Source organism: Loxodonta africana, chromosome 7 (genome assembly GCF_030014295.1).
Source record: "Loxodonta africana isolate mLoxAfr1 chromosome 7, mLoxAfr1.hap2, whole genome shotgun sequence".
Taxonomy (NCBI): domain Eukaryota; kingdom Metazoa; phylum Chordata; class Mammalia; order Proboscidea; family Elephantidae; genus Loxodonta; species Loxodonta africana.
In genome coordinates, this window is record NC_087348.1 from 78,387,034 (window position 1) to 78,401,313 (window position 14,280).

The 14,280-nt window shown below is 39.5% G+C and overlaps 2 pseudogenes; both read right to left on the reverse strand.

The window, feature by feature from the left end:
• Positions 1-2,550: 2,550 nt before the first annotated feature.
• Positions 2,551-9,093, reverse strand: LOC104846099 (interferon-induced very large GTPase 1-like; annotated as a pseudogene).
• A 4-nt stretch (positions 9,094-9,097) lies between these two features.
• On the reverse strand, positions 9,098-10,291 carry LOC135232151 (interferon-induced very large GTPase 1-like; annotated as a pseudogene).
• Between the last annotated feature and the right edge of the window lie 3,989 nt (positions 10,292-14,280).

A 14,280-nucleotide genomic window follows, 5' to 3' on the forward strand; every position in this document is an offset into this window, starting at 1 on the left:
ATCCATAATTTGTTATGATCCACACAGTTGAATGCCTTTGCATAGTCAATAAAGCACAGGTAAACATACTTCTGGTATTCTCTGCTTTCAGACAGGATCCATCTGACATCAGCAATGATATCCCTGTTTCCACGTCCTCTTCTGAAACCAGTTCGAATTTCTGGCAGTTCCCAGCCGATATACTGCTGCAGCTGTTTTTGAATGATCTTCAGCACATGTCTGTCAATTTGTCATACTGTGGGGGCTTGCGGGGTTGCTGTGATGCAGGAAGCTATGCCATTGGTATTCAGATACCAGCAGGATCACCCATGGAGGACAGGTTTCAGCTGAGCCTCCAGACTAAGACAGACTAGGAAAAAGCACCCGGCAGTCTATTTCTGAAAAGCATTAGCCATTGCTAACCTTACGAATTTATCTTCTTGGGGGCTACTGTAAATGGTGATTTGGTGATTTCTTCTTCGATGTTCTTTTTGTTGGTGTAAAGGAATCCAGCTGATTTTTTTATGTTTATCTTTTATCCGGATAGTCTGCTGAACTCTTCTATCAGTTTCAGTAGTTTTCTTGAGGATTCCTTAGGGTTTTCTATGTATAAGATCATGTCGCCTGCAAATAGAGATAATTTTACTTCTTCCTTGCCTATCTGGATGCTCTTTATTTCTTTACCTAGCCTAATTGCTCTGGCTAGGACCTCCAGCACAATGTTGAATAAGAGTGGTGATAAAGGACATCCTTGTCTGGTTCCTGATCTCAAGAGGAATACTTTCAGGCTCTCTCCATTTAGGATGATATTGGCTGTTGGCTGTTGGTGTTGTATAAATGCCCTTTATTATGTTGAGGAATTTTCCTTCTATTCCTATTTTGCTGAGAGTTTTGATCATGAATAGGTGGTGAACTTTGTCAAATGCCTTTTCTGCATCAATTGTGTTTTGTTTTATTTATGCAATGGATTACATTAATTGTTTTTCCAATGTTGAACCATCTTGCATACCTGGTATGAATCCCACTTGGTCATGGTGAATTATTATTATTATTATTTTTGATATGTTGTTGAATTCTATTGGCTAGAATTTTGTTGGGGATTTTTGCATCTAAGTTCATGAGGGATATAGGTCTGTAATTTTCTTTTTTTGTGATGTCTTCACCTGGTTTTGATATCAGGGATATGCTGGCTTCATAGAATGAATTTGGGAGTATTCTGTCTTTTCTATGCTCTGAAATACCTTTGGTAGTAGTGGTGTCAACTCTTCTCTGAAAGTTTGGTAGAACTCTGCAGTGAAGCTGTCCCGGCCACGGCTTTTTGGGGGGGAAGTTTTTTGATTACCTTTTCAATCTCTTCTTTTGTTACGGGTCTATTTAGTTGTTCTACCTGTGTTTGTGTTAGTTTAAGTAGGCAGTGTGTTTCTAGGAATTCATCCATTTCTTCTAGGTTTTCAAATGTTAGAGTACAATTTTTGTAGTAATCTGATATGATTCTTTTAATTTCAGTTGGGGTCTGTTGTAATATCACCCATCTCATTTCTTATTCAGGTTATTTGCTTCCTCTCCTGTTTTTCTTTTGTCAGTTTGGCCAGTGGTTTATCCATTTTTGTTGATTTTTTCAAAGAAGCAGCTTTTGGTCTTGTTAATTCTTTCAATTGTTTTTCTGTTTTGTATTTCGTTTAGTTCAGCTCTAATTTTTATTATTTGTTTTGTTCTGGTGCCTGTGGGTTTCTTTTGTTGCTCTCTTTCTATTTGTTCAAGTTGTAAGGATAATTCTTTGATTTTGGCCCTTTCTTCTTTTTGTATGTGTGCATTTGTTGACATAAATTGGCCTCTGAGCACTGCTTTTGTGGTGTCCCAAAGGTTCTGATAGGAGGTGTTTTCATTCTCATTGGATTCTATGAATTTCTTTATTTCATACTTAATGTCTTCTATAATCCAGTCTTTTTTGAGCAAGGTATTGTTCGGTTTCCAAGTGTTTGATTTCTTTTCCGTACTTTTTCTGTTATTGATTTCCACTTTTATGGCCTTATGATCAGAGAAGATGCTTTGTAATATTTCATTGTTTTGGATTCTACTAAGGCTTGTTTTATGACCTTATATGTGGTCTATCCTAGAGAATGTTCCATGTGCAGTAGAAAAGAAAGTATACTTGGTTATTTTTGGGTGGAGTGTTCTGTATATGTCTTTGAGGTCAAGTTGGTTGATTGTGGCATTTAGATCTTCCATGTTTTTATTGAGCTTCTTTCTGGATGTCCTGTCCTTCACCGAAAGTGGTGTGTTGAAGTCTCCTACTATTATTGTGGAGGTGTCTATCTCACTTTTCAATGCTGATAGAGTTTGTTTTATGTATCTTGCAGCCCTGTCATTGGTTGCATAAATAATTAATATGGTTATATCTTCTTGGTATATTGCCCCTTTAATCATTATATAGTGTCCTTCCTCATCCTTTATGATAGATTTAACTTTAAAGTGTATTTTGTCAGAAATTAATATTGCCACTGGACATTTATTTTTATATGCTCTGTTTTCAAAGTGTGTTCAGGGTTTTCATTCTGAGGAGATGTGTTTTAGGATTATCCAAATTTGGTGAATGTTATATGGCCATTGAAGCTTAATGTTGTTTCAAATTATCAAGAACATTTTCCTTTGTGATTTTCGCCCATGCACCAGGGATTTTACTTGTACTGATGATTTTTTTTCCGATATGTTTCTTCTAGCTTTGATCTGAAGTGACAGACAAATCATTTTTATGTCTTCATTCAAAACCAATAAATGATCACTTGCTACAAAACTAGTACAGCAATCAAAGACAAAGTGGTTTGTTTTATTCCATTGCTCTCCAATGACAGCCTGGGAAGAGTGGTGGGAACAGTGTGGTCTCCATGTGGAGGAATTGTGTTGTACAAATTGCACTGCAGCAGGTACATTGTTTCCAGCAACCAGAGAGATGGTCAGAGAGTATTACTTCTATTTTAGGAAGCATTTGTACTACAGTTATATTCAAACAATACTGTGCTACTCTCTTCATTATAAATCCAGTGCTTTACTCATGGCTTCTTTGAGAAAGTCAGTATCTTTTATCTCAATGCTCACCAAGTTTTTTCATGAGAAAAAAAAAAAAAAAAGCTGTTCTCCAAGTGATCAAAGAATAAATCCAATCACTTAGACACTGCTGCATTTATGTTTAGCTACTGCGGTGGAGTCGTGAATGGCTGAATGGATGACATACTTGATGTTGTCTAAAGTGATTTTTATAAAAGTCTTTTTTCACCTCCTTTGTCTAAAGGATATTGTTCAATATGGTTTTCAATGTAATTCCTAAATATTGATTCTGTGTTATGAAGTTACTGTCAGTAATTACCAGAATTTTCTCCTGCCAGAGACAGAAAAATGTTTTTCTCTAGGTTAGCCCCATTTCCACTGAATTCAGGGCAAGGAACTTGAAAATCCCAGTGTCTTAGTTATCTAGTGCTGCTGTAACAGAAATACCACTAGAGGATAGCTTTAACAAAGAAAAATTTACTCTTTCAGAGTCTACGAGGCTAAAAATCCAAATTCAGAGTTTTAGCTCCAGGGGAAGGCTTTCTTTCTCTGTCAGCTCTGGAGGAAGGTCTTTGTCATCAATCTTCCCTGGTCTCGGAGCTTCCCAGCACAGCAACATTGGGTCCAAAGGACACACTCTGCTCCCAGTGCCACTTTCTTGGTGGTATGAGGTCTGCATGTCTCTCACTTTTATATCTCAAAAGAGATTGGCTCAAGACAGAATCCAGACTTGTAGACTGAATCCTGCCTTATTAACATACAGATAGGATTTACAATACATAGGAAAATCACATCAGATAACAAAATTGTGGTTAATCACACAATACTGGGAATCATGGCCTAGCCAAATTGATACACATATTTTTGGGGGACATAATTCATTCCAAAACACCTGGCAATATTAGAGGTCTTTTCATTCCACATGGGGGTGGAGACAGCAGGAGTGAGCTCATTCCACAGAAAATCAACAAATGCTGTGATAGAGTTTGCTCCTTGGCAGGAGATCTTAAAACTCATGAAGAAATTATCTTTCTTGCTTTGCAAATACTTTACAGGATCATTTGCTCTCTTGACTGCCCTGTACATCTTAAAATTCTCTGGTGCTCTTTCAGGTAAATACAAAGATAAGTCAATTTTATGTTTACTTGTGAATGTGTATCATTTCTCATCGGATGCAGATGTCACCTCCTCATCTATCGTTCTCAGGATTTCATAGAAATAACCTGGATTCTAATCATGTTGTTGCCTCCCAATGTTGTTAGTAGTTTTAGTGAATCTTGAAAGAAGATGATCAGTAGCCATATTTATGGACTTTTTTTCATGGCCCGCTAATGACTTTCTAAATTACAATAATGCCTGTATTTTTGATATGTACATCATACTAGATTTGAAAATTCTCCCTAAAATTACTCTTGTGAGTGTCCACCACATTTTTCTCCCTTTTTGAAATTGTCCAAAAGGATGTTTTATGAATAAACATCAGTGTTAGATCCTGTGGCTGGAGGGAGATTTGAGGACACATCAAAGACCCATTTTGTCTATAGATGATTGTGTTTCTCATGTAGCACTGCCTCATTCAACTCTTTGCCCTTTACAGTTAGAACGAACTTTTGGCTTCTTTCCAACAATTCTTTTTAATAAGCTAACTTCTTCTCATCCAGTTTTCTTGACTTTTCTTTAAACAAAGAGGCTCATCAGATTTTCATTTGCTTTCTAAAATAAGCCTCTCTTTAAGTTTACCAGCTTGTTGTTGTTATGTGCCATCGAGTCAGTTCTGACTAATAACAACCCTACGTACGACAGAACGAAACACTGCCAGGTCCTGCACCATCCTCACAGTTGTTGTTATGCTTGAGCCCATTGTTCCAACCACTGTGTCAGTTCATCTCATTGAGGGTCTTCCCCTTTTTCTCTGACCCTCTACTTTGCCAAGCATAATATCCTTCTCTAGGGACTGATCCTTTCTCATAGCATGTCCAAAGTATGTGAGACATAATTTCACCAATCTTGCTTCTAATGAGCATTCTGGTTGTTCTTCTTGCAAAAAACAAATTTGTTCATTCTTTTGGCAGTCCATGGTATATTCAGTATTCTTCTCCAACACCACAATTTACAGGAGTCTTACTTTGTCATCATCCAGCTTTCCCACGCATATGAGGTGATTGAAAACACCATGGCTTCAGTCAGGTGCACCTTAGTCTTTAAGGTGACATCTTTGTTTTTTAACACTTTAAAGAGGTCTTTTGCAGAAAATTTGCCCAATACAATGTGTCTTTTGATTTCTTGACTGCTGCTTCTGTGTGTGTGTATCCAGAAAAATGAAATTCTTGATAAATTCAATCTTTTCTCCTTTTATCATGATGTTGCTAATTGGTATAGTTGTGAGGACGATTTTCTTTACGTTGAGGTGTAATCTATACTGAAGGCTGTGTTCTTTGATCTTCATCAGTATGTGGTTCAAGTCCTCTTCAATTTTAGCAAGCAATTTTTTTTTGTCATCTGCATAACGTAGCGTGTCTGTCAGTTTGGCATACTGTGAGGGCTTGCATGTTGCTGTGATGCTGGAAGCTCTGCCACCAGTATTCAGATACCAGCAGGGCCTGGAGGAAAGGTTTCAGCTGAGCTTCCAGACTAAGACAGACTAGAAGGAAGGACTCAGTATTCTGCTTATGAAAAGAATTAGCCAGTGAAAACCCTATGAATAGCAGCAGAACATTGTCTGATATACTGCTGGAAGATGAGACCCTCAAATTGGAAGGCACTCAAAAAATGACTGGGGAAGAGCTGCCTCCTCACAGTAGAGTCAACCTTAATGATGTGAATGGAGTAAAGCTTTTGAGACCTTCATTTGCTGATGTGGCATGACTGAAAATGAGAAGAAATTGCTGGAAACATCCATTAATAATGGGAAACTGGAAAGTACAAAGTATGAATCTAGGTAAATTGGAAATTTTCAAAAATGAAATGGAACACATAAACATCGATATCCTAGGCATTAATGAGCTGAAATGGACTGGCATTGGCCATTTTGAATAGGCAATCATAGTAGTCATATAGTCTACTATGCCGGGAATGACAGCTTGAAGAGGAATTGTATCGCATTCATCATCAAAAAGAACATTTCAAGATCTATCCTGAAGTACAATGTTGTCAGTGATAGGATAATATCCATATGCCTACAAAGAAGACCAGTTAATATAACTATTGTTCAAATTTATGCACCAACCTCTAGGGCCAAAGATGAAGAAATTGAAGATTTTTATCAGCTTCTGCAGTCTGAAATTCATCAAATGTGGAATCAGGATGCATTGATAATTACTGGTAATTGGAATGCAAAACTTTGAAATAAAGAAGAAGGATCTGTAGTTGAAAAATATGGCCTTGGTGATAGAATCAATGCTGGAGATAGAGTGATAGAATTTTGCAAGACCAACGACTTCATTACAAATGCTTTTTTTCACCAACATAAATGGTGACCATACACATGGATCTCACCAGATGGAATACACAAGAATCAAATCGACTACATCTGTGGAAAGAGATGATGGAAAAGCTCAATATCATCAGTGAAAACAAGGCCAGGGGCCAACTATGGAACAGATCATCAATTGCTCATATGCAAGTTCAAGCTGAAACTGAAGAAAATCAGAGCAATTCCACGAGAGCCAAAATATGACCTGGAGTATATTCCGCCTGAATATTGAGACCATCTCAAGAATAGATTTGATGAGTTGAACACTAATTGCCAAAGACCGGATGAGTTGGGGAATGACATCAAGGACATCATACATGAAGAAAGCAAGAGGTCATCGAAAAGACAGGAAAGAAAGAAAAGACCAAGATGGATGTCAGGAGACTCTGAAACTTGCTTTTGAACGTCGAGCAGCTAAAGCAAAAGGAAGAAAGGACGAAGTAAAAGAACCAAAGAGAAGATTTCAAAGGGCAGCTCGACAAGACAAACCATATAATGACACATGCAAAGAGCTGAATGTAGAAAACCAAAAGGGAAGAATACACTCGGCGTTTCTCAAGCTGAAAGAAATGAAGAAAAAATTCAAGCCTCGAGTTGCAATAGCAAAGGATTCTAGTGGGGAAAATATTAAGCAATGCAGGACACATCAAAAGAAGATGGAAGGAACACATAGAGTCATTATTATCAAAAAAATTAGTCGATGTTCAACCATTTCAAGAGGAGCATATGATCAGGAGCCAGTGATACTGAAGGAAGAAGTCCAAGCTGCACTGAAGGCATTGGCAAAAAACAAGGCTCCAGGAAGTACTCACTTGTCTATGCCAAGAAATATGGAAGACAGTTTCCTGGCCAACTGACTGGAAAAGATCCATATTTATGCCTATTCCCAAGAAAGGTGATCCAACCAAACGTGGAAATTATCAAACAATATCATTAATATCACACGCAAGCAAAATTTTGCTGAAGATCATTCAAAAGTGGCTGTAGCAGTACACCGACAGGGAACTGCCAGAAATTCACACAGGGTATAGAAGAGGGCATGAAAAAAGGGATATCATTGCTGAAGTCAGATGGGCCTTGGCTGCAAGCAGAGAATACCAGAAGGATGTTTATCTGTGCTTTATAGCCTATGCAAAGGCATTCGACTGTGTGGATCATAACAAATTATGCATAACACTGGGAAGAATGGGAATTCCAGAACACTTAATTGTGCTCATGAGGAACCTGTACATAGATCAAGAGGCAGTTGTTCAAAAACAGAACAAGAGGATACTGAGCAGATTAAAGTCAGGAAAGGCATGAATCAGGGTTGTATCCTTTCACCAAACCTATTCTATATATGTATGCTGAGCAAATAATACGAGAAGCTGGACTGTATGAAGAACAGGGCATCAGGACTGGAGGAAAACTCACTAACAACCTGCATCATGCAGATGACACAACATTGCTTGCTGAAAGTGAAGAGGACTTGAAGCACTTGCTAATGAAGATCAAAGACCACAGCCTTCAGTATGGATTACACCTCAACATAAAGAAAAGAAAAATCACCACAACTGGACCAATAGCCCACATCATGATAAAGGGAGAAAAGATTGAAGTTGCAAAGGATTTCATTTTACTTGGGTCCACAATGGACACCTGTGGAAGCAACAGTCAAGAAATCAAAAGATGCATTGCATTGGGAAAATTGCCACAAAGGACGTCTTTAAAGTGTTGAAAAGCAAAGACATCACCTTGAAGACTAAGGTGCACCTAACCCTAAGCTATGGTATTTTCAGTTGCTTCATATGCGTGAGTAAGATGGACAACGAATAAGGAAGACTGAAGAATTGATGCCTTTGGATTGTGGTGTTGGTGAAGAATATTGAGTATACCATGGACTGCCAAAAGAATGAACAAATCTGTCATGGAAGAAGTACATCAAGAATGCTCCTTAGAAGCAAGGATGGCAAGACTGAGTCTTACATACTTTGGATAAGTTTTCAGGAGAGATCAGGCCCTGGAGAAGTACATCATGCTTGGTAAAGTACAGGGTCAGTGGAAAAGAGGAAGACCATCAGCGAGGTGGATTGACACATTGGCTCTAACAATGGGCTCAAGCATAACAATAATTGTAAGCATGGAGCAGGACCGGGAAGTTTTGTTCTGTTGTGGATAGGGTCGCTATGAGCCAGAACTGACTCGATGGTACCTAACAACAACAGCATAACGCAGGTTGTTCATGAGCCTTCCTCCAATCCTGATGCCAAGTTGTTCTTCATCTAGTCCAGCTTCTCAGATTATTTGCTTAGCATACAGTTTGAATAAGTACGATGAAAGGATACAACCCTGACACATCTTTTGTGATTTAAACGAGTTAAAAATTTGCTCTCCGCTGAATGAGTATCATTATGTGGATCTTCATTAAAATATTTTTCAAGGTCTTGCTTGATAGTTTCATATTTTTCTGTCATTGGAGCCTCAGCTGAACTGGGTCTGAGTGTCTGGCTTTTTCCATTCTGTATCTGGTTTGTTGGCTTGTTCTGAAAGCCCAGCCCATGACTCCTCAACTCCCAGGTCCAGTGGTTATACATGGTTTTCAGTTTTCTCATGGCCATGACTCTTGGTATTGATGTCAAAATTAATTATATCACTGAAGTGGTTTACATCTGAGCACTGTTCTTGTTCAGCCCCTCTTGCTGTCATTTCATCTAGTCTCTGCTCTAGCTGTCTTCACCTTCCCATAATTTGGTCTTTAGCAGTAACTTCCTCCACATTTTGATGACTAAAAGGCAACTTTGGGAGATTTTTACTTGCTTCATCCTGAGAAAGGCTTGGACGACTATTTTTACAATGTCCTCATCTTTGATGGATTTTCTCCAAACATATTGATCAGAGTCATGTTTCCAAGTCCAATGATAAAGTTTTCCAGTTCATTATTCCAATTCATAGATTTGTTCCTGAGTTCTGGTGCATGAAGACATTACGTATTTATAGCAAGCACAAAGTCAAACCCAAGGTCCACTGCGAATGTTTCCTCAAACTTCAGGAGCTGCATGTAGGCCCCCTGGGTACACCTCCCTGCACTGATGGTGAACTGTAATCCAAAAAGCGTGTTCAGCAGGGTGGACTTCCCTTAACTCTGCAGGCCCAGAATAGAAAGAATAAATGTTTGTCTCCAAGTTTTTCAGACAGTTTTGTCAAGAACAGCTGCTATGAATTTTAGAGGTATAAGTAACACGCCTATTCATCACCTCAATGGGAACCTCAGGTATCAGCACATTTGCGCATTTTGGGGAAAGGAGAGGAAAAGCATATCTTTTGTGGAGGAAACATCTTCCAGAGCTTCCTAAATCTGGCTAACTTCTCTGAGAAGTTGCTCAGTTCCCATGGTACCATCATTAATCTCTTTGGAGATGGCTTCTATCTCATTCTGCCAGTCTCTCATGGAGTTGCTCTTTATTATCTTTTGCTTTTCTGTTTGTACCAATGACCTCAAAGAGTTTTCCTTCTCACACAGTTTTTCCGAGTGTTCTGTGTTCAGGTTGTCCAAAAATACACTAAGCCACTACAGGAGGCAGAGTTTGGTGTGAGTTTTTGAATGCTTCCCAAAAACATCTAAGATAGATTGCATTAAATTGTTGAAAGGAAAGGCTCTGGTAAACTGTTGATACCATATTATTTATCTGTCTCGATCTCACTGTTGTGCTTTTCACTGCTCCAGTTCCCCTTTTCTCCCAAATGATAGAGTTCTTTGTCTTTCCTGCACCACTGGTGCCACAGTTGTCCCTGAAGGGGTAGTAAGTTTTCCTTCATCTTAGATAAATTTATTTCCCCCAGGAGGGCCATTAGAGTCTGCACTTTTGTCTTTTGCTTCCTTGAAGTCTCTCTGGTGTTCAACAATACAAAATCCTTGCATGTGAGGAACCTGAGCACAGTTCTTTAAACTGACAGCGGTGTCAGAGAGTTGTAGCAAATGTCTGATTTTAGTTGTGAGTTCTTCTGTTAATTCTGCCTTATTTCTGTTTTTGATTCCAATTCTCATTTTCTGGCCAGATTTATTAGACATGGTGTTTTATTTGTCATCAAGCAAACAGATCAGAGGTCTTGATGACTGTCACAAGTCATGGGCAATTTTTTGGTTTTCTTTATTGCCATCAGAAATTAATACAAGGACCACAATGAGAGAAGAGACTCTCTGCAGAAAAATGAGCTGTTGTTCATGTTCCTTTGCATCTCCATGGAGACTGGTGAAGCTCAGGTAGTTGTCAAATTCCTCCTCAGCTTTTCCCTTTGGGCAGAATCGGAAGATTTCCACCAAACTCCCCCATCAAGAGACAGTCTTTCCTATTCTTTCTGCAGTGTTACATATATATATATATATATGTATGTATATGTATATGTATAGGTACATGTATATGTATAGGTACATGTATGTGTATAGGTACATGTACATGCACGTGTATGTGTACGTGTACGTGCACGTGCTGATCGGGGCTGCAGTGCTCAGCACACGATGCAGTTAGGCAGGAGGGAAGGGGGAGGATGGTATGTGTGGAGCTACGTGTGTGTGGGGAAGAAGAGAGAGAAGAGGGAGAAATAGAAGCCAAAAATAAAAAAATAATAACAATGGAAACAAAAGCCCCAAAGACCCCAATGGCATGGCAGCATGGCCTGGGGAAGGTATGTATCGGTGGCTCTGCAGCCATGTAATGTGGCACAGCCATCACAAAGCAGTAGGGATGGCACATTCAGGCAGGTGGTTGGGAGAAAAGAAATGAAGGAAAGTAGAGATAGTCAAGAAACTGAGAGAAAAGAAAAAAAAATGCCCAGAGGGCACCCACTGGTGTGGTGGCATGGACTGGGGAAGCTGAGTGCTGGCAGTTCCCCAGCAGAAGAGTGTGGCACAGCCCATCAAAAAGCAGTGGCGATGGCACCTGGAGAAAGGAAAGAAGGAAGGTAGAAAGAGTCAAGAAACAGAAAAAAAAATGCCCGAGGAGCCCACCGGCATGGCAGCGCAGTCAGGGAAGCGGCTTCTCAGCTGAGCAGCATGGTACAGCCTGTCAAAAAGCGGTGGAGATGGCACATGGAGAAAGGAAACGAAGGAGGTGAGAGAGAGAGAGAGACAGAAAACAAAAAGAAGCCAAACAACAAAAAACGGCACTGAAGGAGCTGACGGTGGGGATGGAGTAAATCAATGGGACAAGGAGCCGCCATCTCTCTGAATGAGTGACCCATGGCCTGCTGGAAAGCAGTGGAGGTTGTGCAGAGGGAAGAAGGTTGGGGGGTGGGAAAGTGTGTATCCCTGGCTACTGGGTGCTCTGTCTTCTGCTTGGAGCTCCATGAAGTTGTCTTCCCATTCTCTCTGTCCACCATTCTTGGTGGCTGAGGGGTCCAAGGTGATACGACTGTACCACCTTAGCTGGTGGTGGACCTCCACTTCATAGCTGTTCTCATTTTCTGTTCTCTGTCAGATTCTTCCTCCATTCTGTGTTGGCTGGGTTCTTTATTCCTTTGTTCGATGCTTAGGGCTTCAGGATTGATGATTGTAACTGTTTTATTTAGTTTATCTGGTCTTTCCTACAGAGGGACGGCATGGTGCTTCTGTCTATAGTGCCATTTTGCCCATGGATCTTTTTTTAAGATCTTAATTTTTAAAAATTTTTATTTATTGTGCTTAAGTGAAAGTTTACAAATCAACTCAGTCTCTCACACAAATTTATACACAATGTGCTTACTATGTACTCCTAGCTGCTCTCCACCTAATGAGACACCACACTCTTCCTCTCCACTTTGGATTTCCCATGTCCATTCAATCAGCTGCTGTCCCCTTTAGCCTTCTCACCACCCCTCCAGACAGGAGCTGCCCACATAGTCTCCTGTGTCTACTTGAGCCAAGAAGCTCACTGCTCACCAGTATCATTTTCTTTCTTAAACTCCAGTCTGATCCCTGTCTGAAGATTTGGCTTCAGGAATGGTTCCAGCCTTGGATAAACAGAGGATCCAGGAACGATGATTTCTAGTATCCTTTCTAGCTGCAGTCAGATCATTAATTCTGATCTTTTTACAAGAATTTGAGATCTGCATCCCACTGTTCTCCTGCTCCATCAGGGAATCACTGTTGTGTTCCCTGTCAGGGCAGTCACTGGTGGTAGCCAGGTACCATCTAGATTTCTGATCTCAGGCTGATGGAGTCTCTGGTTTATGTGACCCTTTCCACCTCTTGGTCTCATCTTTCCTTACATCTTTGATATTCTTCATTATCCTTTGCTCCAGGTGAGTTGAGACCAATTGCTACATCTAAGATGGCCTATTGCTAGCGATGATGACCCTGGATGCCACTCACCAAAGTGGGATGCAGAACATTTTCTTAATAAATTTTGTTATGCAAATAGACCTAGCTGACCCCTGAAACCATGGCCCCCAGATCCCCATCCCTACTACTCTGGCCTTCGAAGCATTTAGTTGTATTCAGGAAACATCTTAGCTTTTGGTTTAGTCCAGTTGTGCTGACCTCTCCTGTATTGCCTGTTGCCTTTCCCTTCACCTAAAATAGTTCTTGTCTACTATCCAATCAGTGAATACCCCTCTCCCTCCCTCCCCACCCTTGTAACCATCAAAGAATATTTTCTTCTAAGTTTAAACTTTTTCTTGTCTCATACAATATTTGTCCTTTTGCAACTGACTAATTTCATTCAGCATAATGCCCTTCCAGATTCCTCCATGTTATGAGATATGTCATGGATTCATCATTGTTCTTAATCCTTGTGTAGTATTCCATTACGTGAATATACCATGATTTATTTATCCATTTATCCATTCATGGGCACTTTGCTTGCTTCCAACTTTTTGCTATTGTAAACAGTGCTGCAATGAACAATGGTGTGCATATATCTGTTTGTGTGAAGGCTTTTATTTATCTAGGATATATTTAAAGGAGTGGGATTGCTGAATTATATGGTAGTTCTATTTCTAACTTTTTAAGGAAGTGCGAAATTGATTTCCAAAGTGGCACTACCATTTTACATTCCCACCAGCAGTGTAGAAGTGTTCCAGTCTCTCCACAACCTCTCCAACATTTATTATTTTGTGTTTTTTGGACTAATTCCAGCCTTGTTGGGGTGAGATGGTATCTCATTGTAGTTTTGATTTGCATTCCTCTAATAGCTAATGATTGTGAGAATTTCCTCATGTATCTGTTATCTCCCTGAATGTCTTCTTTAGTGAAGTGCCTGTTCATATTATTTGCCCATTTTTTAATTAGGTTATTTGTCTTTTTGTAGTTGAGTTTTTGGAGTATCATGTAGATTTTAGAGATCAGGCGCTGATCAGAAACGTCATAGTTAAAAACTTTTTTGCAATCTGTAGGTAATCTTACTCTTTTGGTGAAGTCTTTGGGTGAGCATAGGTGTTTGATTTTTAGAAGCTCCCAGTCATCTAGTTTCTTTTCTGGTGTTTGTGCATTTTAGTAATGTTTTATATACTGTTTATACCATGTATTAGGGCTCCTAGCATTGTCCCTATTTTTTCTTCCATGATCTCTATCGTTTTAGATTCTATGTTTAGGTATTTATCCATTTTGAGTGTTCTTGTGCATGGTGTGAGGTATGGGTCTTGTTTAATTTTTTTTCAGATGGCTATCCAGTTAGGTAGCACCATTTGTTAAAGAGGCTGTCTTTTCCCCATTTAACTCATTTTGGACCTTTGTCAAATATCAGCTTCTCATATGTGGATGTATTTATGTCTGAGTTCTCAATTCTGTTCCATTGGTCTATGTATCTATTTATTGTACAGCTACCAGACTG